This window comes from Zosterops lateralis, assembly GCF_965231275.1.
Source record: "Zosterops lateralis genome assembly, chromosome: 33".
Taxonomy (NCBI): domain Eukaryota; kingdom Metazoa; phylum Chordata; class Aves; order Passeriformes; family Zosteropidae; genus Zosterops; species Zosterops lateralis.
Window position 1 is genome coordinate 2,248,168 of NC_139793.1, and position 24,757 is coordinate 2,272,924.

A 24,757-nucleotide genomic window follows, 5' to 3' on the forward strand; every position below is an offset into this window, starting at 1 on the left:
GGGGGCTGTGCCATGGCCACCTGCCCTGTGCCGCGCTGGCTGCTCAGGTGCCACGGAACCAGCAGCAAACACCACTGCCAGGGCCAAAGGCAGCTCAGCCAGACAAAAAGGGTCAGTGCTGGCCACTGTTTCCATGGCAACCCCCACTGGGGTGTGACACCTGGGTCGCCTGTCATGGCAATTGCCATGGAAACCCCTTGTGGGGACTGATGCCACAGACGCTGGCACTGGGACACTGCTGGGGTCGGGTGCTGAGCACAGGCTGATCCCACAGAGATGGTTTTGTTCTTGCTGAGCTCACACAGAGCCAAGGCCTTTCCTACCCCTTGTCCAGCCATGCTGGGGAGGGGCTGCGGGTGTGAGGGAGGTTGGGAGGGGACACAGCCAGGACAAGGGACCCCAAGTGACCCCAGGGATACCCCAGACCACAGGACATCATGCACAGTGTATAAAATGCGGAAAACAAGGAGGAAGGGGTGACATTTGGAGTGAGGGTTTTTGTCTTCCCTGGTAACCCTTAGGCAGGACAGGGCCCAGTTTCACCAGTGGGCAGGGTCAGCACCAAACACACAGACACCAACTTAAGGAATTGTGTCATTTATATAAGGCAAAGTTGCAAAGAATTACAAAAGGAAAACCTCAGCAAAGCACATAATCGTTAGCAAAGGCTTACAAAAGGAGCCCAGAAATGCATTCAGTCATTTCCACCAAAGATTGCCTCTATTGATTTAGAAAGGTCCATCATCAGTTACCCTCAGACTCTGATCCACACAGCAGCTGGAGGAAGCTGTCACAGCTGTCACTGGAGAGCCACTCCTGGACACTGGCAATTCCTGCAGGTTCCTCCAGCCCCAGCTGAGGCCCCAAGCTCAATGTCAGAGGGCCAAGTTTTTACACTGTTAAACAAACAAGCTGGCATCACTTCTAGTACAGGAATAACTGGCTTCATTCTCCTCTTTGGCTTCTCCCAAAGCCTGGCCAGGGCTCAAGGAGCAACCAAGGGAGTTGATTTGGATCCTTCACCCCCAAACAAGGCCAGATGGGGCCTTGTCTGGTTTTCAAATAGAAAAAGGGAAATCCACATTTCACCAAGGAACAGCTACAGAGATCACTGCCCCGTGGATCAGAGCATTTTCCAAAGGGACCTCTGGGGAAAACAGGGAGATTTGTTGTGGCAGGATCTGTAAATATATCCTGTAACATCTGCAGGGACATATTCCCATCGTTTCAGGTGGACCTCCTTCTTTCACAATTGTGTTTAAAACTGACAATATCAATAATTGTGCTAGCCTGTCATGGGTTTGAATAATCAAATCTTGTTGACTATTGCTTAACAGAATTACTTTCATTTCTCCTTGAAAATCTGCATCAATTCCTCCTCCCATGACATGAACACTTTGCAAGGCCAAGCTCCAGTGAGCAGTTATCCACCCAAAGTGTCCTGGAGAAATCTGAATTCCTGTTTTGCTATTGATAACTCTCATTTGCTTCTGATTTATCGTAATTAATTCTAGTGCATGGAGATCCAGCCCTGCAGCCTCTGGGGTGGCCCTGTCAGGGGCCATCGCACCCACAACAATTTCCCAGGAAGTCAAAGTCTCACAGTCCATGGTTGGATTTGCAAACTGGCTGCAGCTGTGCACACCCAGGGGTTTCCATTTCCCCAGTGGGGCCATGGTTAAGGGTATGGAGCACATCTGGGAGATGGGTTTTCCATCGGGACAGGTTCCCATCTCCTCATTTTTCCAACTGCTCTTTCAACAACTCCTTCATCCATTCAACCAATCCCGAAGCTTGGGGATTGTCTGGGATATGAACAACCCAGCAGTCCTAATCACTGTCTTTTTCACAGTAACAGACAAAGCCTTCTGCATCATAGTATCAGCAAACCCTATAAAAACAGCCAATTTCATGCCTTCCTCCTTTTTTTCATTGTATACAATCTCACAAAGTTGACCACTGACATTCGGGTCCTGGCCAATGCTTTTCTATAGGGGATTTAGTGTTACATCCTTGAACAGGCAAAGCCACCAAAGTAGTATTGTCAGCATTATTTCACATTATTATTATTTTATATGTAGATACAGATATATAGATATTGATAGAAACAGATATATCAATATAGATACATAAATAAATCTTTATAAATACATACTTATAAATACATATTTAGGTGTCTAGCTATATTATAAATATATATAGTTATTTATTACATGAATATTATTTCACTTGCATAAATGCATCTGAGCTCAAGATTGAAACCTTCTTCTGTCACTCCATGTGGGAGTGTTCCAACAATAATGGATTCCTTCTGTTAGTGCTGTTTCCAATGTGCTCTTAACAAAATTCAGCTTTGTCTTCCAAACCCACAAGTTCTTTTCCTTTTTCCATAGGCAACTTTTGGATGCATTTCAAGACATCCAGGGCTTCAGCTTCTTTTTACCAACTCCCCCATGGCTTGCACAGTGCTCAGACCTCAGCCCACTCCAGAGCCAGCAAAGTCTAGAGAAGGCCTTCCCATCCCAGAATTTCTGATGGCACTGATTCCTTACATTTACATTTCAAAAGTGACATTTGGTTGTGATCTGGCCAGACTAGGCCAATGTTGTTTTACCAGTGGGCAGGGTCAGCACCAAAAACACAGACACTAACGGAAGGAATTGACCAAATGAAGTGTAATTTCCTCTAGTTCAAAGCAGCAAAGGAGCACAAAAGGAACAGCTCAGCAGTGCACCCAGTCATCACTACCAAAGATTGCCCACAGTGAGTAGGAAAGATCATTCACCAGCTCCCCTCAGACTTTGCCATCACCCACATCCACACATCAGCTGGGGGAAGCTGTCACAGCCAAGGACTGCAGAGCCTCTCCTGAACACTGGGAATTCCTGCAGGTGCCCCCAGGCACAGGTGAGGCTCCAGCCTGGCTGGGAGAGGGCCCAGCTGTCATAGTGCTGAATAAACAAACTGACAGCACTTCTAGAGTGGCAACATCTGGATTCATCCTGCTCTTAGGTTCTTCCCAAAGCCTGGCCAGGGCCCAAGGAGGAACCAGGGGAGTTGATTTTGACCATACACCCACAAACAAGGCCAGATGTCACATTCCATGGCCTTGTCCAGCTCCTAAATACAGAAAAGTCAATATATGTTTTACTAATGAGTGGATTCATCGAACACAATGCTAATGATCGCACATATTTCATTAGTGAGCAGATACAGAGATAACCTTTGGCTGGAAGGTTCATCCAGAGGCCACCTTTGGCTCAGGGCCTGTTGTTCAGGCCTCCCTCAGGGCTGTTCTCCACGCCTTGGTACTTCAGGGACATGGTTGAGTGCTGGGCTTGACACTGCTGGGTGACTGGCTGGACTGGATGAGCTTAGAGGTCTTTTCCAACACAAAGGATTCTATGATTCCATGATTCTATCTGCTGAATTCAACAAGATCCATGTTAGCAGCATTCATTTGCTCAGAAAGTTTCTTCTTACTCAGCTCCTGTGGCCCAAGGCATCAGTTCCTTTAGTTCCTGGTGCTAAGCTGCTCATGCTGAATGAGACGACTCAGAGAGAAGAATACAGTCCATCCAATTCCTTCTGGGACATGGAGAGGGGAAGGTGTGAAAACAGGAGCATTGTTTGGTGTTCCTCTCTGCCCTTCCTGCATTTGAGCCCTTTGAAGGAGGCAAGAGCTTTCTCCAAGAGTGCAATGAAGCAGCTGTTCCTTCTCCTAGGTCTGGCTCTCTCCAGTCTCTGCATTTGACTGGTTTTGTCCCTCTTGCTGTGTTCTCTGTTCCCCTGGGGCTCAGTGGCTGCTGCCCAGGACTGGAACTGGCACAGATCCAGTGGTTGAGAGCCTCTTTTCTCTGCCCATGCAGCTGCCTGCTCACAGCAACCTTTTCCATCAGGAAGCTCTGTGTGGAGAAGGAGTTGCCACTTCTGTTCCTTGCACAACCTCCAGGAGCCCAGGGCTGCCATCTCAACTCCCTGCTGGCACTGAGAGCTCCCAGGTGCCTCAGGCTGCTGTGACACCCCTGCAAACGAGAGGGAAGAGTGGCAGGGGCTGTGCTGAAAGTCAGCTCTGTGTGCTGCTGCTGCTGCTGCTGTGGGGGTCATTTGTCCTGCCCTGCCCCAGACTGAGGGATCAGATCCAGGCCCTACTGCTGCTCCCTCAGGATCAGCCACAGGTTGGTTGTTGCTGTCAGGGCCAGCAGAAGCTGTGGCTGGAGCAGCAGGTGCTGACAGTGTCCCAAGCCCCAGGGCCGGAGGGGTCCCTGGGCTGGGGCTGGCAGGGAGCTGCCCCTTGTTCTCCCTCTGCCACCCACAGAGCTGGGCCAGGCACAAGTCGGGCAGCACAGCAAACAGGGAGCCTGCCAGGCTCTTCCAGCCCTGTCTGCTCACAGTTTGGGCCTTGGAGCTGCAGGTTGACGAAGGCAGCTGCTTCTGCTCCCTCTGTGTGTCCCTGTGTTCAGCAGTGCTGCTCCATCAGTCTGTGCACAGCAATGGGGAAAAGCCTCAGCCCTGCAGGGCCAGGAGCTGCCGGGCTCTGCCTGAGCAGCTCAGCCAGCGGGAAGGGAGCTGCTCCACACGGGAACCAGCAGCAAAAGACATTTATAGGACATGTTATCTCTTTCATAAAAGGAAAAAAAAAAAGAAAAAAAAGAAAAAAATTCTACATAAATGTAAAAGATAAAATCAAACTCCAACTTTTTAGTGGAGTATCTTCTGTAACTTTGCATTAAGAGGTAACTGATCTTTTGAAAAAGAGAACTCAGGTATTTACTTTGTGAATGTGCTGATGACATGGACCCATCTTACTGACCTCAGCAGCCTCTTCTAAAGATTTTGGGGATTGTTTTCAACATTGTTTTTAAATTGTGATTGAAGCAAGAGGGAATTGCTTGTACCCTTCCAGCTTCAAGCAGGACTGGGAATCTAAACTCCATCAAACCCCAAATCCTTTAGAGGATGACCTTCCTTCTCACCCTGTGAATGAGCTGCACATTCCCTTTGAAATGCTCAGGATTTTCTTAAGGACAGAACATCCCACTTACAGCTTTTTCCTCTGGTGTAAAAGTGCAGAAGGGCAATTCTTCATCCACCAACTCCAGACCACACTGCCTCAGGAACACGGCCCCCTCGCCACGTTTGGCCCACTCGTGGCACTTCTAGAGGAGGAAGAAAGTGCAATTGCACAATTCCAGCCAAAAAGGAGAGAGGAGTAGGGCAGATAAAACATCCTGTGGAGATCCAGGTGTTCAGTTGGGATCGTGTAGCATCTGGGTTCTTGCCAATTGGGTGTGCACCCCTAACTGCAATCTCTTGGCCTGCAGGAGAGTCTCACTCACCTGCAAAAGCAGAAAGCTCAGGCGCTGTGCTCGGAACGGGCTCAAATGATGCAAAGCTGCCAGAGCCATTTGAGGGCACAGCCAGCCCAGCCATGCCCAGGGCTGAGCCCAGCAGAGCCCTGGCAGAGCCCAGAGCACCCACAGCATCTGCAGAGCCCAGCTGCAAGGAGAGAAACCAGAAACCACCCATCAGCTGAAGGCTCCTGTGCCCTTGTCCCAACCACCTGCAGTGCCCAGGCCATGCTGGCCGTGCTCAGAGCTGGGCCCAAAGCTGCCCATCATTGCTGCCCTTGGCAGCAGAGCAGGAGGGCAGGACATGTGCCCAGCCTGCAGCCAGCCATGGCAGATCCAGCCCTCAGCAGCTGCCCAGAGCAGGATGCTCCTGTGCTCGCTGCCATCCCCCAAAACCTCTTCTCTCACCCATGCCAAGAAGACGTGGACCCACCTTATGCCATCAGCTGCCTCAAGAAAAGCTGCTCCCAAACCATGTCCTCATCCTTCTCCAAGGCCACGGCCCATCCACGCTACAGCTGGTCCCAAGCACTTCCCAGCCCAGACTGGACACTACCTAGAACGTTTCCTTTAGAAAAACAAACAACTAATTATTGAGAATAGATTACAGACAAAAAGGGGAAACAAGAAAAAAGGTAAAAGATCTTGTAGCTGTCAGGGGCTTGAGGAAGGCCCAACCCCTACATGCTGGGGAAAAACCCACCCACAAGTGAGGGAAGCCCAGGCTTTCTCCCATCCCCTCTTCACTGCCCCTCCCCCCGCAAAGTTCTGGTGATCCCAAAGCAAACAAGGGAAGTGCAGCAGCCCAAGCCCTTCCTTCCTGCAACTCAAAGCAGCCCATGGACAGGTTCTGGAGTCCCACCTCTACCCCCCATGGGGCTTTGTTTGTGTTGGGCTGGCTACCCCAGCCCCAGCCTGGGGCACGGTGGGTGGTGGGGGATGTTGACAGGGCCAGGAGCCAACTCCTATTTTGTAACCACCCAGCCCACCCCCCAGCCCTGCCCAAAAGCAGCAGGGCAGCCCACTGAAGAATTCATTGCATCCAGCCCAGCAAAGGAGGAACCTTTGGTTCCCTGCCAGGCCATGCAATGCCCAAATCTGGGAGCATCCACCCGGGTGTGGACTCATCTGCAAATTCGCTGTGGAGCCTGGCTTTGAAGAAGGTGCCAGAATCAAAGTTCAGCATCTTCAGCTGTCGGTGGCCAGGTGGAGGAAGAGCTTGTCATCCTTGCTGTCATCCTCCATGTCTCCAGCAGCACCAGCAGCTTGACCTGGTGCAGCTTGTCCAGGAGCTCCTTCTTCCCTGGGGGTGAGACCAGCCTGTCAGTGTTCTGTCCACAGCCCCAGCTGTCAGTGAACCAGGACAAGCAAAAGCAGCCTGGATGGTGGCCACCAGTGCTGGGCAGAGCAGCTCAGCTCCAGCACAAGGGCTGCCTGTGCCCATCCAGTCACCCTTGTGCAGTGACACAGGCAGGGCAAAAAGTCTGGGTTGCTTTGCTTCCCATTGCCAAGGCATGCATGGGGGGGTAACTTACCAGGGCCCTGGATCAAAGCGAACAGTGGCTCTCTCCCTTCTTCTAGGGCAGATGAATATCCTGCATCCAAGGATCACAGAACAGGTCTTCTAATGAGGGCCTGTCCAAGGAGTTCAGGGATAAACACCACCTGATCAAATCTTGGCACTCTGGGGAGAGAAACCAGAAGCCGCCAGTCAGCTGGAGAGGGCTCCTGTCCCGCTATTCCCATGCCCAGGCTATGCTGCATGTGCTCAGAGCTGGGCCTAAACTTTCCCATCAACTCCCTGTTTTGGAGGAGAGCAGCACATGTGTCACCTCCTCAGCAGCAGCTAGAGCAGGATGCCCACGAGCCCGCCGCTGTCTCCCAGCACTGGCATTCCCCCATGCCCAGAGATGAGACTCCACCTTGAGAGAGCCGTTGTGGCAGCGGGAGCTGGCCCCAGCTCAAGTTCTGGCCCCTCCTGAAGGGATGCTCTCCGCAGACCATCTGGTGCAGCAGGATGCCCAGGGACCACACCGTTGCTGCTTCACCGTGGTACCACCCAAAGTCGGTCCATTCTGGGGGGCTGTAGGATGGTGTTCCTATGGAATACAGATGGAGTTCATCAGGGGGATGCTGCTGCTCCCAGAGCCTGGCCCTATCATCCCTGGGCATGTGGGGGCTGCACCAGTGGCACGTGGGGTGACCCGCTGCTCTCTCACCAGCACCTGGGACTTGTGTACAAACTCAGGGTTGGAAAAAAAGCCACTGGTGTTGGAAGAGGGCAGTGGAAGCCTTGGCAAGGACTGACCATGACATGCAAAGGAAAAGCCCACTCAGTGCTGGGGAAAAAACACATCCTCACCCTCCCTGCCGGCATCGCCCCAAAAACATTATCAAGCCAGGGCAAACAAGGCAAGCAGAGCAGTCCAAGCCCATTCTTGTCTGCACACCAAAGTGGCTGGTGCACTGGTTCTAGTCCCTGCTTCTCCGTTACCCCCACCTACGGGTGTTTTTGTTGAGCTGTCTGCCCCAGCACCAGGCCTGGGCAGAGTGGCTGGCAAAGGCTGCCAGCAGGGCTGAAAGCTGGACCCCCACCCAACCCTGCTCAAAAGCAACTTGGTTGAAGACTCAGTACCATGACTGGCAGCAAAAGGGAGAATCCCTGCTGCCACACCCAGGTTGGGCCATGGGATGTTGGGCCATGAGATGCCGGAACTGGGAGCACACCCCTGCGTGGACTCACCTGCAAATTGTGTGTAGGCTGTCTGTTGCAGGTAGGTGCCACAGCCAAAGTCAATCAGCTTGGCCTGTCTGGTGGCCAGGTCAACCAGGATGTTCTCTGGCTTGATGTCCCGGTGCAGGACCCCGCAGCTGGTGCAGTGCTGCACAGCTTCCAGGACCTGCCGGAACAGCTCCCGTGCCACCTGCTCTGACAGGAACCTCCTTGCCCAAATGAAATGGTGGAGGTCCTGACACCTCTCTGGGCGCTCCAGCACCATAATGATGTTGTTGGGGAGCTCAAGCCACTCCAGCAGCTGGATGACACCAGGGAAGCCAGTGGAGACCTTGGCCAAGAGCACAACCTCCAGTGGTGCGATGGTGCCGTTGGGCTGCGGGAGGACCACGATGCTGTCAGTGGGGCTGAGGCCGTGCTAGGGGTGGGGAGACCCTCACCGAGCCCAGGATGCTCTGCGTCCTGCGCTGGCCCCACGCCCGCTCCCTCTCCAGGCGTCCTGGCAGCTTCCAGCCTGCCGGGCCTCGGCTCACCCCCGCCCCGGCTTCTCCCGCTGGGCCCCCGCTCACTCACCAGCTCGCCCCAGTGTCGGATGCGGTTCCGTGGTACCCTTTTGATGGCCACCTGCAAGCCGAGAGGAGCAGCGGGCTGAGCTCGCCGCCCGCCCTGCCCAGCCCCATCCTCATCCTCCTTCTCCTCCGCCCCCTCCTCTTCCACCGCCTCCTCCCGTGCCCGGAGCCGGCCCCGCCGCTCACCGGGGCGCCGTCCGAGACCCGCGTCGCCGCGAATACGCTGCCGAAGCCGCCGCGCCCCAGGAGCGAACCCACTCGGTACCGCTCCTGCAGGGCCTCCTGCGCCTTCCCTGCCGGCGAGAGGCGGCTGTCAGCGCTCGGCCCGGGGCCAGCAACGGCCTCCGAGCGCCCCCCAAGCGCCCCGGGCCGGGCATCCCCAGGCGTTCGCTCCTTGCAACGGGACACCAGCGGCTCGGGAGCGGCGGCCGCGCTGCCGAGTGGAGGAGCTCGGGCCGGGGAAGCCGCAGCGGAGGCGGCGGGACCGGCCGCGCCGCTTGTGTCCTCCGCGGGCCCCGGGAGGGGCCGGGGCCGGGGCCGGGGCCGGGGCCGGGGCCGGGCTCGGGCCAGGCAGAGCCAAAGGGCGGCGATGCCGCCGCAGCCCCGGGCACTGATTCCAGCCCAGCAGCGCCACCGCCAGTACGGCCAGAGCCGGGAGGAGGCGAGACCGCGGCGGGACGCCCGGGGGCGGGGACAGAGCAGCCCCGCTCGGGGCCGGGGGCGGGGCCGGGGCATGGCCCGGCCCGAGAGGGGGAGAGGGAGGCCGGGAAAGGAGTGGGACAGTGGGAGAGGGACGGCGAGAGAGGGTGCGGGAGCGCGGGAGAGGGAGAGGAGAAGCGAGGAAGAGTCGATAAACTCAGTTATCTGCTGTCGCCGCTGCTACTGCCGCTGCTGCCGCTGCAACTGAAGCTCCAGGGCCGTTTGTCCGCGTGTCCGTGTGTTCGTTCCCCCCGTCTCCCACGGCCGAGCCCCGCGCGCCCCGGGGACAGCCCCTGAGTCTGTCCAAACACGGGAACTTTGCCGTGTTGAGACAAGACCCAGAGTCTTGACTCCTGGACAGCAGCACAGGAATCCCCTCGGTTGTGCATTGTCCCTGCTGAAGGCTCAAACACTGTCGGGGCACATTCCCTGCTTGGAGGATTTGTACCTGAGCCAAGCCCGGCACTTGTTTCTCCTGCATTGCTTTCCAGCAACAACAGGGAGAGGCAAACTGTGTGTATCTCATGGTATTTTACAGTGTGGAAAACTTGTTAAGTCATTGATCTTAGAGGTGAGATCCACTTGCAATTAATGGCATGGAGATGTAGTGCAAGATGGAAAAGGGGAGCATAGAAATAAAGAGAGGAAAACATCTTGGATTGTTCCTTTCCATTTGCATGTCACTTCTGGAATGCTCTTTCAGTTTTCCAAGAGTCTTCTCCACAGTGCTTTCTGTTCTTTTCAAGAGCATTTTGTGGAAAACAAGGTTGAGCTCCTGTCCCAAGATGTGCCACCAAGGGCAGCTTCTCTTGCCTTTCCACACTGTGTGTGCAGCACAACTTCTGCAGCCAAGCAGGTCAAATGTTTGGAGAACTTGACAACTTGTCCTTTCTTTTCCTGTGGGGCTGGTGTGCCATTGGGGAGGTTTTCCTTGTTCCTGTTGTGAAAAACGAGGTTCACTTTTTAGTAAATTTTAAGGAATATATTTAATGAAATAATTAAGACAATTAGGAGATAAAAAAAAAACAAGAACGGCCGGCCGGGTGACTTGGCATTTAGCCAAGTCCACACCTTGCTTTCTCAGAGAGACTCGTTAAATACCCTTCCCGTTATATCGATATATGAAATTCCATAAACTAGTTTCCATATTCCAGGAACCGTTTTGCATGGCCCCTCCTTGGGTCCGCCTTTTTAGAGCATGTGTGTTTCGTGGCTGTGTCCTTTTTATCACTTCCAGTTTGGGCCTTGGTCCCTGGCTGAGCAATGATAGGATGGATTTAAACTCCAACAGGGCACCCCAGCCAATCCCATTCAACCCTGAATACGGACATGTCATTAGCCATGGAGCTGGGTGGTTCAGAGAGCCTGAGCAATCAGTTGTCCAAGGCCACCAATTTTAAAGCCCTTACAGAGGGGGTTCTGAACAATAAACCTGCTGTTTGTCACACAATCTCGGTGAGTGTTGTCGTCTGTTTGTCTCCAACCTACAACCGTAACGTAATAAAACTGGACCTCCCAGAGTAGAGGACAGAAAGAATCTGAAAAGGAGAAATGCACGGAATGACTTGGTGGACTTTGTCTGGAAGAAGGGGGAATGTTTTCTAATAATTTTTAGTCCATTCCTTCTGCTCTTATCCTTCTTACAGGGCCGTTTGCATGCCAGATTCCTCATGAAATGACAACCTTGAGCTTGCAGAACTGCCTGAAAGATGCCTAATTCCTCTGGAGGGACACTCAGGGTGAAACAGGAAGCAATTTGGAAGAAATTGCATTAAAGAAGAAGCAGTTATTGAGCAGAGATTGATGTCACTCCCCCAGAACAATGATGAGTGTTGGTGGCAAAGGTAGAGGGGAAGGTCAGTATTTCCTCTCCTGCCACCAGCAGAAGAATCCAGTAGATGCAGGAAATTCCTGTTCAGGGTGGGAAAACCTGGCCACTTCTTAAAAGTACTCAAATGACCCAGATAATAAAGATTTCTGTATATATTATGAAATAAGCAGGAACTATTACCTGTGCCCCTTTCCAGGCAGACATCAGTTGTGTGCTCATGAACAGGCAGTGTCACTTGTGCCCTGAGGTTCTGAGCTGGGATTGGCATCTCTCAGAGAGGAGTTGAGGGAGAGCAGAGCACCTTGCAAGCTGCAGGTCCCTGACAGACCCAGAGGGCTCCTGTCCCATAAACATCTGCTGTGCTCCAGTCTGAAACAGGGACCAGCATTGTGCCAGGATCATCAGAGAACTGAGGTGTGTGCTGGAATTCAATCCCCTCCCCATCCTGCAGCAGCCCTGCATTTCCCTCCTCCAGCCTTGGTCTCCAGCACAGCCATGGAGGCTCTTTGGGCTCTGGACTTTTCCTGCAGCCCCCAAGGGCAGCTGAGCTGTGCCTTTGGCACAGTCAGCCCTGCCCAGCACAGGCAATGCCCAGCAATTCCTTGTGTGTGCCTGGCCTTGCTGTCAGCCCCGGCCCCTTTGTGCCGCTCTGGCCCAGCCATGGTGCCACAGCCCCTGTGCAGGCCCAGGGCAGGACAGGAGCCCTGCAGGTGGGAACGGCCCCTGTGCCTTGGTGCCCACGGCAGCCTTGGGGCTCTGTGCCCCATGGCCTCCCTGCTGGGCAGCCTCTGCCAGCTCCTGCACAGCCCATGGCCCCTGTGGGCCTGCACAGACAGCCCTGCCCCGGGCTCTGCTGGGCTCTGGGCCAGCAGAGAGGCCGGGCAGGGCTGGCCATGGCCTGGAACAGGCCCTGAGTCCCGCAGGAGGATGGAGCTGGGCCACAGCCAAACTGCCCCACAAACCTGGGCTGAGCAGCCAGGGCTGACCAGGGCTGGGGACAGAGGCTGGTGCTGACAAATGTCCTGGGCCCCCTCCCTGCTCTGTCCGTGCCACCAAGGGCACAGAGCAGCCTCCTCTCTCGGCCACTTGCCTGTTTTCAATGCCTTCCCCAGGCGCTGGCCCTGCCCCACAAGGCCTGGGCTGGGTCCTGCCCCTGCACGCTCACACGGGCTGAGATGGACACGGATGGTTCCTGTGCCAGGCTCTCTCAGCCCTGCCCAGCTCCCTCCAAGCTCTGCCAGCTGCCCTGAGCTCTGTGCAGCACCAAGGGCCTGTCCCCAGCACAGCCCAGCCGGCTCTGGCCCCACAGCTCTGCTCAGGGCAGGCTGCTCTGGGCAGGGGCCCCACGGCCTCAGCCCCTCGGGAGGGCACAGCAGCAGCTGGAGCTCAGAGAGGACTCAGCCCCTGCCACAGGGAAAGTGCTTGGCCAAGGGAAAAGGAGGCTTCCTGTGTGCCCTGCTCCCCTGTCCCTGAGGTCCTGAGAGCTCTGCAGCCCCTCCTGCCATCCCGTCTGCCCAGAGCAGCACAACAGCCCCGGCCTTGGGGCCCTCCAGAGCTGCTCCTGTCCATGGCCCAGGGCCCATGCCAAAGCCGGGGCAGCCAGAAAGCTGTGCCCATTTCTGTTCATTCCTATTCTGATGGGCAGGGTAAAATAATAACAAAAATGTTGTTGCAAATTCATTTATTAGTTCACATAGGAGACTATGTGAGTCTCCTCATTTATATGAAATTTCTTCTTTGGGGGGCTGACAACAGGTCTGTGAGCCAAATGAGTTAGCAGAAGAAGAGATTTGTGTTATACCTGTGAAAGGAAAAAGACAAGGTTGTTGGCTGGGGAACCGATAAAACAGAGACAATTAAAAGCATACTTGCAGGTTTGCCGTTTCGTAGAAATAAATGGGCGCCTTTCGATTTTTACAGCAATGCTTGCCAAATATATTGATGTTAATTGCTTTGTGCCAATGAACACAATGAGCTGTTGTAATTAACCAATATGTTAAGTATACACATTGTTTAGAAATATATTCCATACATGCTTTGTTTAGAAATATATAAAAAAGAAACACAGCAAATAAATGAGAAGATTTGATACGTTGCACAGTGAGTCATGTCTATCTCTACTACAACAGTTTCTGGGTCACAAAACAAGGGACTATTATTAAATTGGAAGGAATGAATACCATCATTGCTTTGAAGACAACAGCATCAGAAGTGGAAGAAATATAATTAAGGAGAGTATTGGCCTGTCATGATGTGCACCAGGAGCCAATGACAGAAGGAAGCAGGCAGTGTGTGGTAGCTGAAAAACATCCAGACATCAGTTCCCTGAGAGTTTTCTTGAGCTCCTGGTTCCTCAGGCTGTAGATGAGGGGCTTCAAGGCTGGAAACAGCACCAAGTACAGAACTGACAGGGCCAGATCCAGGGATGGGGAGGAGATGGGGGGAGGCTTCAGATGAGCAAACATGACAGTGCTGAGGAACAGGTAGACCAGAGCCAGGTGAGGGAGGCAGGTGGAAAAGGCTTTGTGCTGTCTCTGCTTAGAGGGGATCCTCAGCATGGCCCTGAAGATCTGCATAGGAGAAAACAATGAACACAAAACAACGAAATCCCAAACAGGCACTAACAGCAAGGAGCCCAAGTTCCCTGAGATAGGATTTGGAGAGGGAGAGCTTGAGGATGTGTGGCACTTCACAGAAGAACTGGCCCAGGGCATTGCCATGGCACTGGGGCAGGGAAAATGTACTGGCCGTGTGCATGAGAGCATGGAGAAAGGCACTGGCCCAGGCAGCTTCTGCCATGTGGACACAAGCTCTGCTGCCCAGGAGGGTCTCGTAGTGCAGGGGGTTGCAGATGGACACGTAGCGGTTGTAGCACATGACAGTGAGGAGATAAAACTCTGCTGACAGGAAGAAAAGCAAAAGAAAAACCTGTGCAGCACATGCAGCACATCCTGTGTAGGAGATGTTCCTGGTGTCCCAGAGGGAATTGTGCATGGCTTTGGGGACAATGGTGAGGATGGAGCCCAGGTCGCTGAGGGCCAGGTTGAGCAGGAAGAAGAACATGGGGCTGTGCAGGTGGTGGCCGCAGGCTGCGGCACTGATGATGAGGCCCAGGAGAGCAGCCAGGGAGATGCCCAGGAAGAGGCAGAAGTGCAGGAGCTGCAGCTGCCACGTGTCTGCCAATGCCAGCAGGAGGAAGGGGCTGATGGAGCTGCTGTTGGACATTTGCTGTGGCTGGCCATGGGGACCTGCTCATGGATAAAGGACAGTGACAAGTCAGCAGAGGCTGCTTTGAGCCAAACCTCTGCCATTCCCTATTGACTGTCCTGCTGGTATTGTTGTCTTTGGTGCTGACCCCGACTGCCAACAAAAGAGCAGCACATTGGCTTTAGAGTTGGACTAGGTTGATGCAAAGATGGCGGCTGGGGCTGGAGCAGCCACACACAAGATGGAGGCTGGGGCCGGGCTGTCAGGGCCCGCAAATGGCACTGGGAGGCCTGGCCTCAGTCCCAGCCGCAATCTTGTGTGTGCCTGCCTCAGCCCCAGCCGCCATCTTGTGTGTGCCTGCATCAGCCCCAGCCGCCATCTTGTGTGTGCCTGCCTCAGCCCCAGCCGCCATCTTGTGTGTGCCTGCATCAGCCCCAGCCGCCATCTTGTGCGGGGCAGGCAGAGCCCCCCTTCAGCCATCTGTTGAAATGGACATTTACAGACACCCGGGAAACGGGCACGGTGTGGCACCTTTGCTCTGTGCACACAAACATGGACCAGCCAGTTTGGAACGCCAGCTGGCAGTCTTTTGATGGCAAGGCAATTCAAGTAGGTGAAAATAGGAAAAAAATCCAGGGATTGAATGTTTTAAAATAAAAACTTTCATTTTTTTTCCCAAAAGAAGACCAAAAGCATTTCCTGTGCACATGGACTTCATTTAGCATCAAGAAGCATCACGAGTGGTTTTGTCCAGGCAGGAGTCACAGTGACTGTGAGGTGATGAAAATGGAGATGGGATCTGCTTGAGGCGGATGGTGCCGTGGCTGCTCACCTGCAATGTGTATCCCTATTTCTTTAGAACACCATGAAGACTATAGAGAATTGAAATGCAATCAAAACTGCAGCAGGAAGTCCATTGCACTTGAGCTTGTTCTTCATGAGACTCTTCAAGTTGAGCACAGACCTTCTGTTCAGCAGACGCACAGGCAGGGGCTCCTTGGAGCGCTGCTCTGGCACTGGTTCTTTGGAGTAGGGGATTGCAGGAAAAAAAGAAGAGAAGCCTATCAAGTACTGAGGAGGAACAGTTCCTGACAGGAAGCAATGGGTTAAGAAATGTGGGGGGAAAAGGCAGAAAACACGAGGAGATAAGTGTGAGAAATGGGAGTGAAAAAAGGAGAGAAGCGTGAGGGAAGAAAAGGGTAGGAAAACTGTGTGGGAAAGGGTGAGAAACCTGAGGGGAAAATGGTGAAAAATGGAGTGAAAATAGGAGAGGAGGGTGAGAGGAGGAAAAGGCGGGAAATACAATGGGAAAATTCTAAGAAACGTGAGCAGGCAAGGCTGAAAAACATAGGGGAAAAAATGGAGGGGAATGTGAGAGGAAGAGAGTGAGAAACATTACTGGCAAAGAGAGAGAAACAGGCAGCAAATGTGAGAGTAACATAGTGAGGATTCTGAGGGGAAAAGAGTGAGAAACCAGATGGCAGAAAAAGGCAGAAAAGAGGATGGGAAAAAAGGGTGGGAAGTTTCTTTGGAAAAAGTGGCAGGAAACAGGAGTGAAAAAAGGGCACAAAATGCCAGAGGAAAAGTAATAGGAACATGAGGGGGGAAGAATGACAAACATGAGGGGGAAAGTGTGAGAAATGTGAGAGGGACAGGGTGAGAAACATAAGGGCAAAAGTGAGAAACGTAAGGAGAAAACTTGAAGAAAAATGCCTGAGAAAAGGAGAGAAACATGAGGGGAGAAAAGGGCAGGATAAGTGAGTGGAATATGTGAGAAACATGAGGGAAGAAAAAAACAGGAAACAGTGGGAAGGTGAGCAAATGTGAGAGGTCAAGTGTGAGGAAAGGGAGCTGAAAAGGGTGGGGAAAATGAGTAAAACTTGGGCGGCAAAACTGTGAGACTTGAGAGGGGGAAGGGGTGGGAATGTGAGAGGGAAAAGAGGAAAGGAAATGTGAAGAGAGAAAAGGAGAGAAGACGGGAATGGCATAACAGATGAAAGAATTCCCGACACATTCCCCCATGCATTTGCCCATTCATTGCACAAGCCCAGGGCTTCTCTGTATGTCCATCTCCACCTCTGCCTTGATTCCTGTTTGGAAGCAGTGGAAGTGGCAGGATGTGCCCAAGTGGCAGGAGCTGCTCCAAGCTGGGAAGGTGCCAGGTGGTGCTGATTTCCAGAGGCTTCTGTGTCCCAGGTGAGGCCAAGGCAGGAGTGGATTGAAAGGTGCTGGTGCTGCTGCTCCTCTGTGCCAGAGAGCCCCGGCTGGGCAGGGCACGGCGCCCACTGCACCGCGGGCTCTTTCTCCTGCCACAGCTGGGCACAGCTGGCAACAAATCACGATGACTTGTGGGGAAACCAAGGGCTTTGTGGAGGCTGCATTGCTCTGCACACACCTGGGCCACCTGCAGCACAGAGCTTTGGCCCCCAAAAAGGTAACCCCGAGGGATACAGCTGGAAAAGGTTTCATTTTCACCTTTCAATAGAAGTGACTAAAATGAAAGTTACCAAGCAGGGCCCAATCCCCATTGCCAGCTCAGTGTGAGAAAGGAGGCATGACTTTGATTCAGTGCTGGGTGTGTGGGGAATCACTTTTCTAAGTGCTCACTCAGAAATGTCACCTACTAATTTGTAACCATGGAAAGAAGACCTACTCATTGCTTTGCTGAAACTCACAGGCTAAACATTCCCTCAAATTAGTTGACATATTTCAATCACTTCTCAGAAGTGACTGGCACGAGAGTAGGGCTCTCCTGAGGGTCTCTGATGGTCATCTGGGGAACATCCCATTCTTTCAATTCTCCTCAGATGCTCAAGAGCCTCCTACAACCACTTTCTTCCCCCTGAATGCATTCCAGTGACCTTCTTAGGAGGACTACTCTATTCTCAAGGCTAAGGTAGCCACTTGAACACATCAGTCACTGCGCTGGGGGAATACAGGGCTCAACACTGTCAGTTAATGTGAAGGGAATTGATGATTTGTTACAATTCAACATTTTCTCAACACCTTCCTTCTCTGGGAATTCCTCACAAGCATTTTGTCAATGCACCTTGAAAGAGTTTTTGCTGACTGAAGCCACAGTGTATCTTTCCTTCAGCAATTCAGAAAGAAAACAGAAATTGCCTCCTGAAATTCTTCTGCTCCTTTCCAAATCAGCTCACTGCTCAAGCACAAGCCACAGGCTCATCCCCGATTCCCTCAGTGAAATAGGAGGTAATATTTTGCTGCAGGTGACAGGTTATTAGAAAAAAGAATGAAAGTTGTTGGTTCTGGGTGTTATTTAGGGTTTAGGTTTGTTCTAGTTAATTTGTTGGGTGTTGCTGTGAGCTGGGAGAGGGGCCAGCTTGAAGACCAGACCAAAAGGGAAGTAGGATAAGAGGGGAGGGGACAGAAAAGGAGGCGGTGGGAAGAGAATATAAGTTCCCTAGTACCCAGCCAAAGGGAATGAGGGAAAGAGAACACCCTGGGCTGGGCAAAGTAATAAAAAGCAGCATTCTGTGTGAGAGTGTGTGTGTGTTTGTGTGTGTGTGTGTTGCTCTTGGGAAAGAGAGACACACACCCAGCTCAGGTGAATCCTTACTAAGAAACAGTTCTCTTTTGCTTTGAGAACTTTGTCCCCATTTAATTTCATCTAAGAGTTGGCTCCTTTCTAACACCTCTCTCCCAGCAGCTCAGGGCTGTGTTGCACAGTGTTTGCTGTGTGCCAGACAGCACAAAGCAGGCTGGCCTGGTGGCCATGAATATTTCTGCAGAGCATTCTGCATTTCACCCCTTTGCTCTGGCTCAGTGCACAACTCCAGGACTGCAGGCACTTCCTCCCAGAGTTGTATGAGGCCCTTTTGTCCTGCAGATGTGACCTGACAAGCTGTCCCTGCCTCCCGCTGGCCTCGGTCCCCCGGCTGGCAGAAGCGCCGTGCCTGAAGGACACTGCCCTGTGCTGGAGCCTGAAGAGCAGCCCGGCTCCCTCCCTGTGCCCAGAGTGCTGCACACACTACTCACCTTTGCCAGGAGTTCCAGGGCAGCCAGCACAAGAGTAGGAATCCTCAGCCAGGCCTGCAGCCCTCAGCTAGGGTTTGCCTTTCTCTCCTCCTGTGCACACTCCAGACGGCCAATGGCACCAGTCTGTGCTGTGCCCAGCATGGCTGCGCTTCCCCTCGGGAGCAGCCGGCTGCCAGCTGGGCTCTGAGAGTGCAGGATTCGCCCGGGGCCACCAAGAGGCACCCAGGGCCGAGCTGCTGCCTCTTGCAGCTCCAAGGGCCTCCTTCCAGTCTGCCCCTGCCCAGGCTCAGGCTGCTCCGGGCTCTGCCAGGGCTCTGCTGGAGCTCCAGCCTGGCCAAGGCAGGGCCTGGTCTCACCTCACGGCTGCTGACAGCTCTGCACCAGCACTGTGCCTTTCCCAGCAGCCTCCCTGACCTTTCTGCTTTCTCACTTGGGCAAAACTCTCCTCCAGTCAAGGAGATTGCACTTAGGGATACAAATCCAAGTGGCAGGAACACAAATGCTCTCCAGTCAGAGCTCAAGGCTTGCATCTGCACAGGGTATTTGGGCTGCCCCACTCCTCCTTTGGTTCTGTCTGCAAAGGCCACTGCCCTTTCTGCCTCAAACACAAGTGCCACAGCTGGGTAAAACCCAACCACTGGGCCACATTCCAAAGGCACTGTGGTCTGGAGAGGATAACTGAAGAAGAGCCTTCCCCACTTTCCGATGGTACCCAAGAGGCCATCAAGGTCACTTTCCACCTCAAAGGAAAAACGGACAATTCAGAAGGAAATGTTGAGCTTTCTCAGAGGCTCAAAAGGAGAAGAATCTTTGAAAGGAGCTGAGGTTTCACAAACTTTGTTTAAATAAAAAGCTGCTATTATTTATTAATGATTTATTTTATTTATTATTATTTATTTATTTAGTATTTAGTATTTATTTAAGCTGCTATTATTCTGACCTACAGTCTTAACTATAATTCCTATGCTACAACCCTAACAACGATCCTGCTCTAAAATCTTCCTCTAAACTGGTGATGGACAAAACAGTTCAAAGGTCATTGTCTCATTTCCGTCTCCTCCTTCCACTTGTTTACCAAAATGACCAGTGGAGCCAGGCTGGATGTAGGCTTGGCTGATCTTACAAATGGATGCTGCACAAAGGGAAAAAACCACGAGTGAGCCATTACTTTCCAAGCTAAGAGCCTCAAAGGCAGGGGAATATTTTTTACATGAAAAGGGGATTGAATCAGAGTAGGTCTAAGGAGCAACAGTGGGGCAACAGTGGCATAGCTTGCTGCAAGAGCAGCTAAGTGCCCCAGGCCCAGAACTATTTCAGGTCTGAGCATCTTGATCTCTTTAAAGATGCCCCTGCTCATTGCAGGGCACTTGGACCAGATGAGCTTTACAGGTCCCTGCCAGCCCAGCCCCGTCTAGGATTCCTGGCTCTTTTCATTTGAACAGCACCAAGAGTGGAGGCGAGAAGGAGGGGGGCTCATCTGATGCCTTGCACTTCAGTGGAGGAGGAGCTCATCCTTGGGACACTGTTTCTCTGCAGCCCCTTGGCATTTTACCTGCAGCAGCTCCTTGGCAGACCAGCGCCGCGCCTCGTCTGTCTGCAGGCAGCAGCTCAGGAAGTGACGCAGCAAAGGGGAGAGGAGCTTGGACTGCAGCTCTGGGATCCCTTTGGTAGCTATCAGGAACTGGGCCTGAGAAAAAGGAAACACCAGTCTCTCAGCTGCTTCTGGAACTGCTCTCCCAGATCCCATAGTTTATGCTGTACTCTGCAGTGGCAGTTTCTGCCATGGCAGAAAGGCAGAGATAACTTTCCCGGACCAGCAAAAAACCCAAAGCCCGATGCAGCCACAGCTTTTCCAACATCCAGCAGATCTTGCCTTGGCAGCTGATTTCATTGACTGATCTTGTTAGTGGAAACTACATCAGCAAAAGCCACTTGGCTTCTCTGAGGATTCACCTGAGCAGCTGGACAGGCTATTTGGAAGAGGGACTTTGCTCTACTAACTCACTCTACCATTTCCAAGGATCATTACATGAAAAGCATCTCTGCAGGGCTTGTTGGTCCCTTAAGCACAGCTGCCATCAAACAAAAGTCATCAAGCTTTTGGCTTGCTTCTTGAAAACAATGCTAATTGCAAGTAAAGAAAGGAAATCCCTCAGTTATTCCTCAGGTAAGGAAACAAACATTTGGAATCTCATCTTCAACACAGACACATGAAGATGCATGCACAAATGTCTTGGGATGAAAATGCCTGTTTGGGCACACAGGAAACACCTGCAGCTCTGTCTCCCAGCAGACTGCAAATTTCAGCTTCCCTTATGCAGCAAAAGGAAAATTTCGGTGGTCAACTCAGAAGAGGGAGAAATGCCATCCCTGCGGTAGTCCTTTGCTGATTTGGATCCTCAAGTTAATGTATTAATAGTGTGGCCATCCTAGGAAGTGCCAGGGAGCAAAGCGGTGGTTTTGGCAGGCTCTCCACATGGCCCGGCTTCAGCTGGGTGCCATGGAGAAAGTGGTTTGGGTTAGGAAAGAAGGATGGTCACTAGGTGTTTCAGCACCACTGCACAAGAAGCACAAAAGATTCTGTGGCCTTCGCAGCTTCTTGTCCAGGTTTCAGGCAAGTTTCCCTGTGAGAAGAATGGGGGTGCACATCTTCTCTCCAAACCACTGTTTTAGAAACTCGATTGGCTTTGAGTTTCTTTCCTTCATTTCAGGAAAGAGAACAGCAGCTCTAAGATGCTTCTTTCCTGTTAGTAGGGCCATCTACACAGCCAAAAGAGCTGGAAGGTGGTCTAAGCCAAAGCAAACTGTTGCCTGAGAAGGGAGATTGTTTGCATGGGATAAGGCTTGAGTTCCCCCAGTGATGCAACCAAAACTCCAGCAGATGCTGATGTGCTGCAGGGACATTTTCAGAACGGGACGGTGGTGGAAGTAGTTCCAGCAGATGGCAATGGGGTTTTGTCCAATGGCACACAGAAGGTGGGCTAGGGGAGAAAGACAGTGGGATCAGAGAGTATTTACACCTTACCGAGCGAGGACTTTCATGCCAGTAGGGAGCTTCTCCTTCCAGCATTTCTATGGCCACAATCCCAAACGCCCATATGTCCACTCCTGGGCCATATGGGTGACCTTTCACCACCTCAGGTGCCCTCCACCAAGCAGTCCCGACCACCGAGTTCTGTCTACTCTGCTCAGGGGTGAGTAGAGCAGAGAAGCCAAAATCAGCTGGGGAGAAAGAAAGCAAAAGATCGTTTTGATTTGAATCCTGGGCAATTAAGGAAAACAAGCAAAAGAATTGCCCAGTAGAAGTTGGAGAATATGCTGTTGAATCTCCTGGGCAACCATCCCTGCTCTGTTTCCTCAGGACTCTAGCCAAGGAAATTTGGCATTGGCTACTTCAAAAACCCCCACCTTTTTCACACTGCCTCCAGCAGTGGCTTTGGTTCCCCTGAAGCTTTAGACTCGTAGCTCCCTCCCTCTGGGAGGGACACAAACAGAGCAATGCCACTCTGGACTGCTGGTTCCTTGCCATAGGTCTGTCCATCTTGCAACCATGTGGTCAGCCCACAGCAGGGGTCTCTGCGCTGCCACCAGCACCATTTCTGGGGGGCTGGCACTCACTCAAAAGCAGCCCCACACCCCCCATATCCCTGGAATGCTGCACCTGACCAAGAATATACTGACCCAGCTTGACAGAGCCATCGGTTCGGAGGAGGATGTTGAGGCTCTTCAAATCTCGGTGCACCACGTGGTTAGAATGAAGGTAATCCAGTCCTTGGAGGCACTGAGACAGAAACCAGAACAGGAGGGCAAAAATCAGTGATGTGATTTCATCACACAAGAAAGGAAACAGCTCTCCAAGATTGCCTCTCCAGGGGAATGGGGAGGAATGGCAGAGCACAGTGCCATTGAGAGGAAAAGCTTGCTGTTCCAACACCAGCAGAGCAGCACCTTTCTAAAGAAAGGCAGGTCAGCTTTTCAAAGAGCAGCAGCAACTGCTGGTGTAGACTCTGCCCTGCACAGCAGCCAGAATGATTGCTGCTGCAGTGGATGTGCTCAAAAGTAAAGAGCATTTCAGCTGCACTGCTAACCTTTTCAGCTGAGGACTGAGAGAAATGAGTCTCTCTTTTTCCTTTGCTCTTCCTTTCAAATGCTGCCACCACCAACTTTGCTTTTACAGGCAAGGAATGCAGTGCAGACAGGCCAAAGTTTAGAGAGGCAAGATGGAGAAGAGCAAATACAAGAGCCAGAGTGAGAATGCAACAGCAGAAGAGAAGAGGACAAGAACAGAGTCCAGTCAGTGCAGGGGCACTGTTCACGTGAGACGCTCTTGCTTGCCCAGAGCATACCAGCGACACAGAAACAAATCCTGGCACACAGAATCACTCCTGTTCTGAGCCCCTTTCCCAGACAATCCTGCCCAAGCCCTGGGAAGCACAGCCGAGATCCCTGACTGACCTCCCGACTGACAATGGCTATCTCATCTTTGCACATCTGAGTCTCATTGATGGCGTCGAACAGAGTGCCTCCATCCATATACTCCATCACCAGCCAGAGTTCTTTATGCACAAGGTAGCTGAAAGAAGGAAACAACGCAGGTGAACATGCAAATGTTGGTTTCTTTGCTTGATTCTTGTTTCCGCGTCCCTTTGTGACAAGGACAGAATTAAAGGAATAGACATTCCCTCCAGGCTGTGCATTGTTTGCAGTCTGTGCAGGTTCAAAAAGAACAGCACATCTGTGAAAAAGGAGATGTCTCTGATGGCCAGCAAGTGAAAAGTGCACTTTAGTAACAGCCAAGATGAAAATCCTGTCATGCATGGTATTTCTGCAAATAAGCCCCTAGTGTTCCCGGCATGGACAGCCATGGAAAAGAGGGGCAACAGTCCAAAGGGAAATCCTCTCTAGGATCCTTCATCAGCCTTGCAGAAACCTTCAAAGATCAATCCTGAGACAACATGGAGGCAGTGAACTTTCAGGATATTGACTTACTATGGTAGGGTTAATGCAAGTTTTTGATCACTTTTTCAACTATGTGTTTGAAAGCCAGGGAAGACTCATGCAGACAAAATACACTCTCTTTCCTTCCACTGGAGATGAGTAGAGAAATAAAAAATAACCAAGAATGACCAGCTCTCTTTTCTGCCAGTGTCCAAAGTGGGTTTTTAACCTTGCATGCTTTTAGGATGTGAACAAACCTTCATGGGATGAGACCATGATCACTCACCTGTCTAAATAATTCACTACATGGGGGCTCCTATTCCTCTTCATGACTGTGATTTCACTAACAATATCTTGCATCACGTTCATGCCTTGAAGATTTATTTTCTTGATGGCCACCTAGAATGACATAGAAAATCAGTAACTTCAGAAGTTGGTGGCACGACACCACAACACACATGGGATGAGTGACTTTGCAAATGACACAGGTGAGCCGTGCCAAAGTGCCTTGTGATTAGACAAAGGAGCCATTAGGAACTGACATTTCAACAGCACATTTCTCTCCTCCTTTAAGGGCCACTTACAGGACACATGGCCACTGACATTTTGCCTTGTCCACTTGTTAACAATGGTGTCTCAACTATCACCCCCAAAGGTCTGACCACACTCTCTGTTTCTCTGTCTGCACTTCAAAAGAAGCAATGTGTGCCTTGGTACTCTGCAGATACATCTTGGGCCATAGGCAGAGCTTGGGGCTCGCCTTGCAGATCTCTCCCTATGTACAGTTCCCACGTGCAGCACTGCAGGTGGCTAAGGAACTGCCAGAAACATTCAGATGTATTTGCTGGCAGACAAAAATGAGAATTCTGCACTCTGAAGCCGTCACCCCAGAGAGCAGTGAGATGCTCGAAGGCACCACCTTTGTTTGAGGAATTGAGAGCCAGGGAGAGCGTCCTTCTCTGAAAGGAACCGCTGCCCTCCTTGCCTTCCTCCTGGCAGCTGAGCAGGACAAAGACTGTCCCAAATGCACTTGGCAGGCTGGCACCAGTCTGTGCTTCTTGTGCCTTTGCAGCACAGCTCTAGCCACAGCTCCAGCCACAGCTGACACGAGAGAGGAAAGCCCTGGGGAGCAGCAGGATCTGCAGGGGCTGTCGACATTTACCTCTCCTCCTGTGGCAGTGTCTAACGCTCTGCAAACATCTCCAAAACTCCTAGAAACAAAACATCAGCAAAGAAAGGAGAAGCCAGTTAGATCTTGGAGTGAAAGCCAGCCCAGACAGGAGAGCTCTGCTGGAAATGCCTCAAACCTGCAGCATGCAGGAAGGGTCTGCCAGAAGGCAGAGGATGCATTTTCCTCTCCAGTGCATGGGCACTGGGCCTGTTCCTGAAGCACTGGGGTTTAGTGTCTCAGCTTAACAGGCCAGATGAT

At 52.1% G+C, this 24,757-nt stretch overlaps 1 long non-coding RNA gene across 1 annotated transcript; it reads right to left on the reverse strand.

Annotated features, from left to right (window-relative positions):
* Positions 1 to 3,915: 3,915 nt before the first annotated feature.
* LOC310921356 lies at positions 3,916 to 6,460 on the reverse strand. Its single transcript, XR_014592117.1, has 3 exons — positions 5,785 to 6,460; positions 5,046 to 5,159; positions 3,916 to 4,025 (listed from the first exon to the last, which is right to left on the reverse strand). It is a non-coding gene; the product is annotated as an uncharacterized lncRNA (long non-coding RNA).
* Positions 6,461 to 24,757: the final 18,297 nt, after the last annotated feature.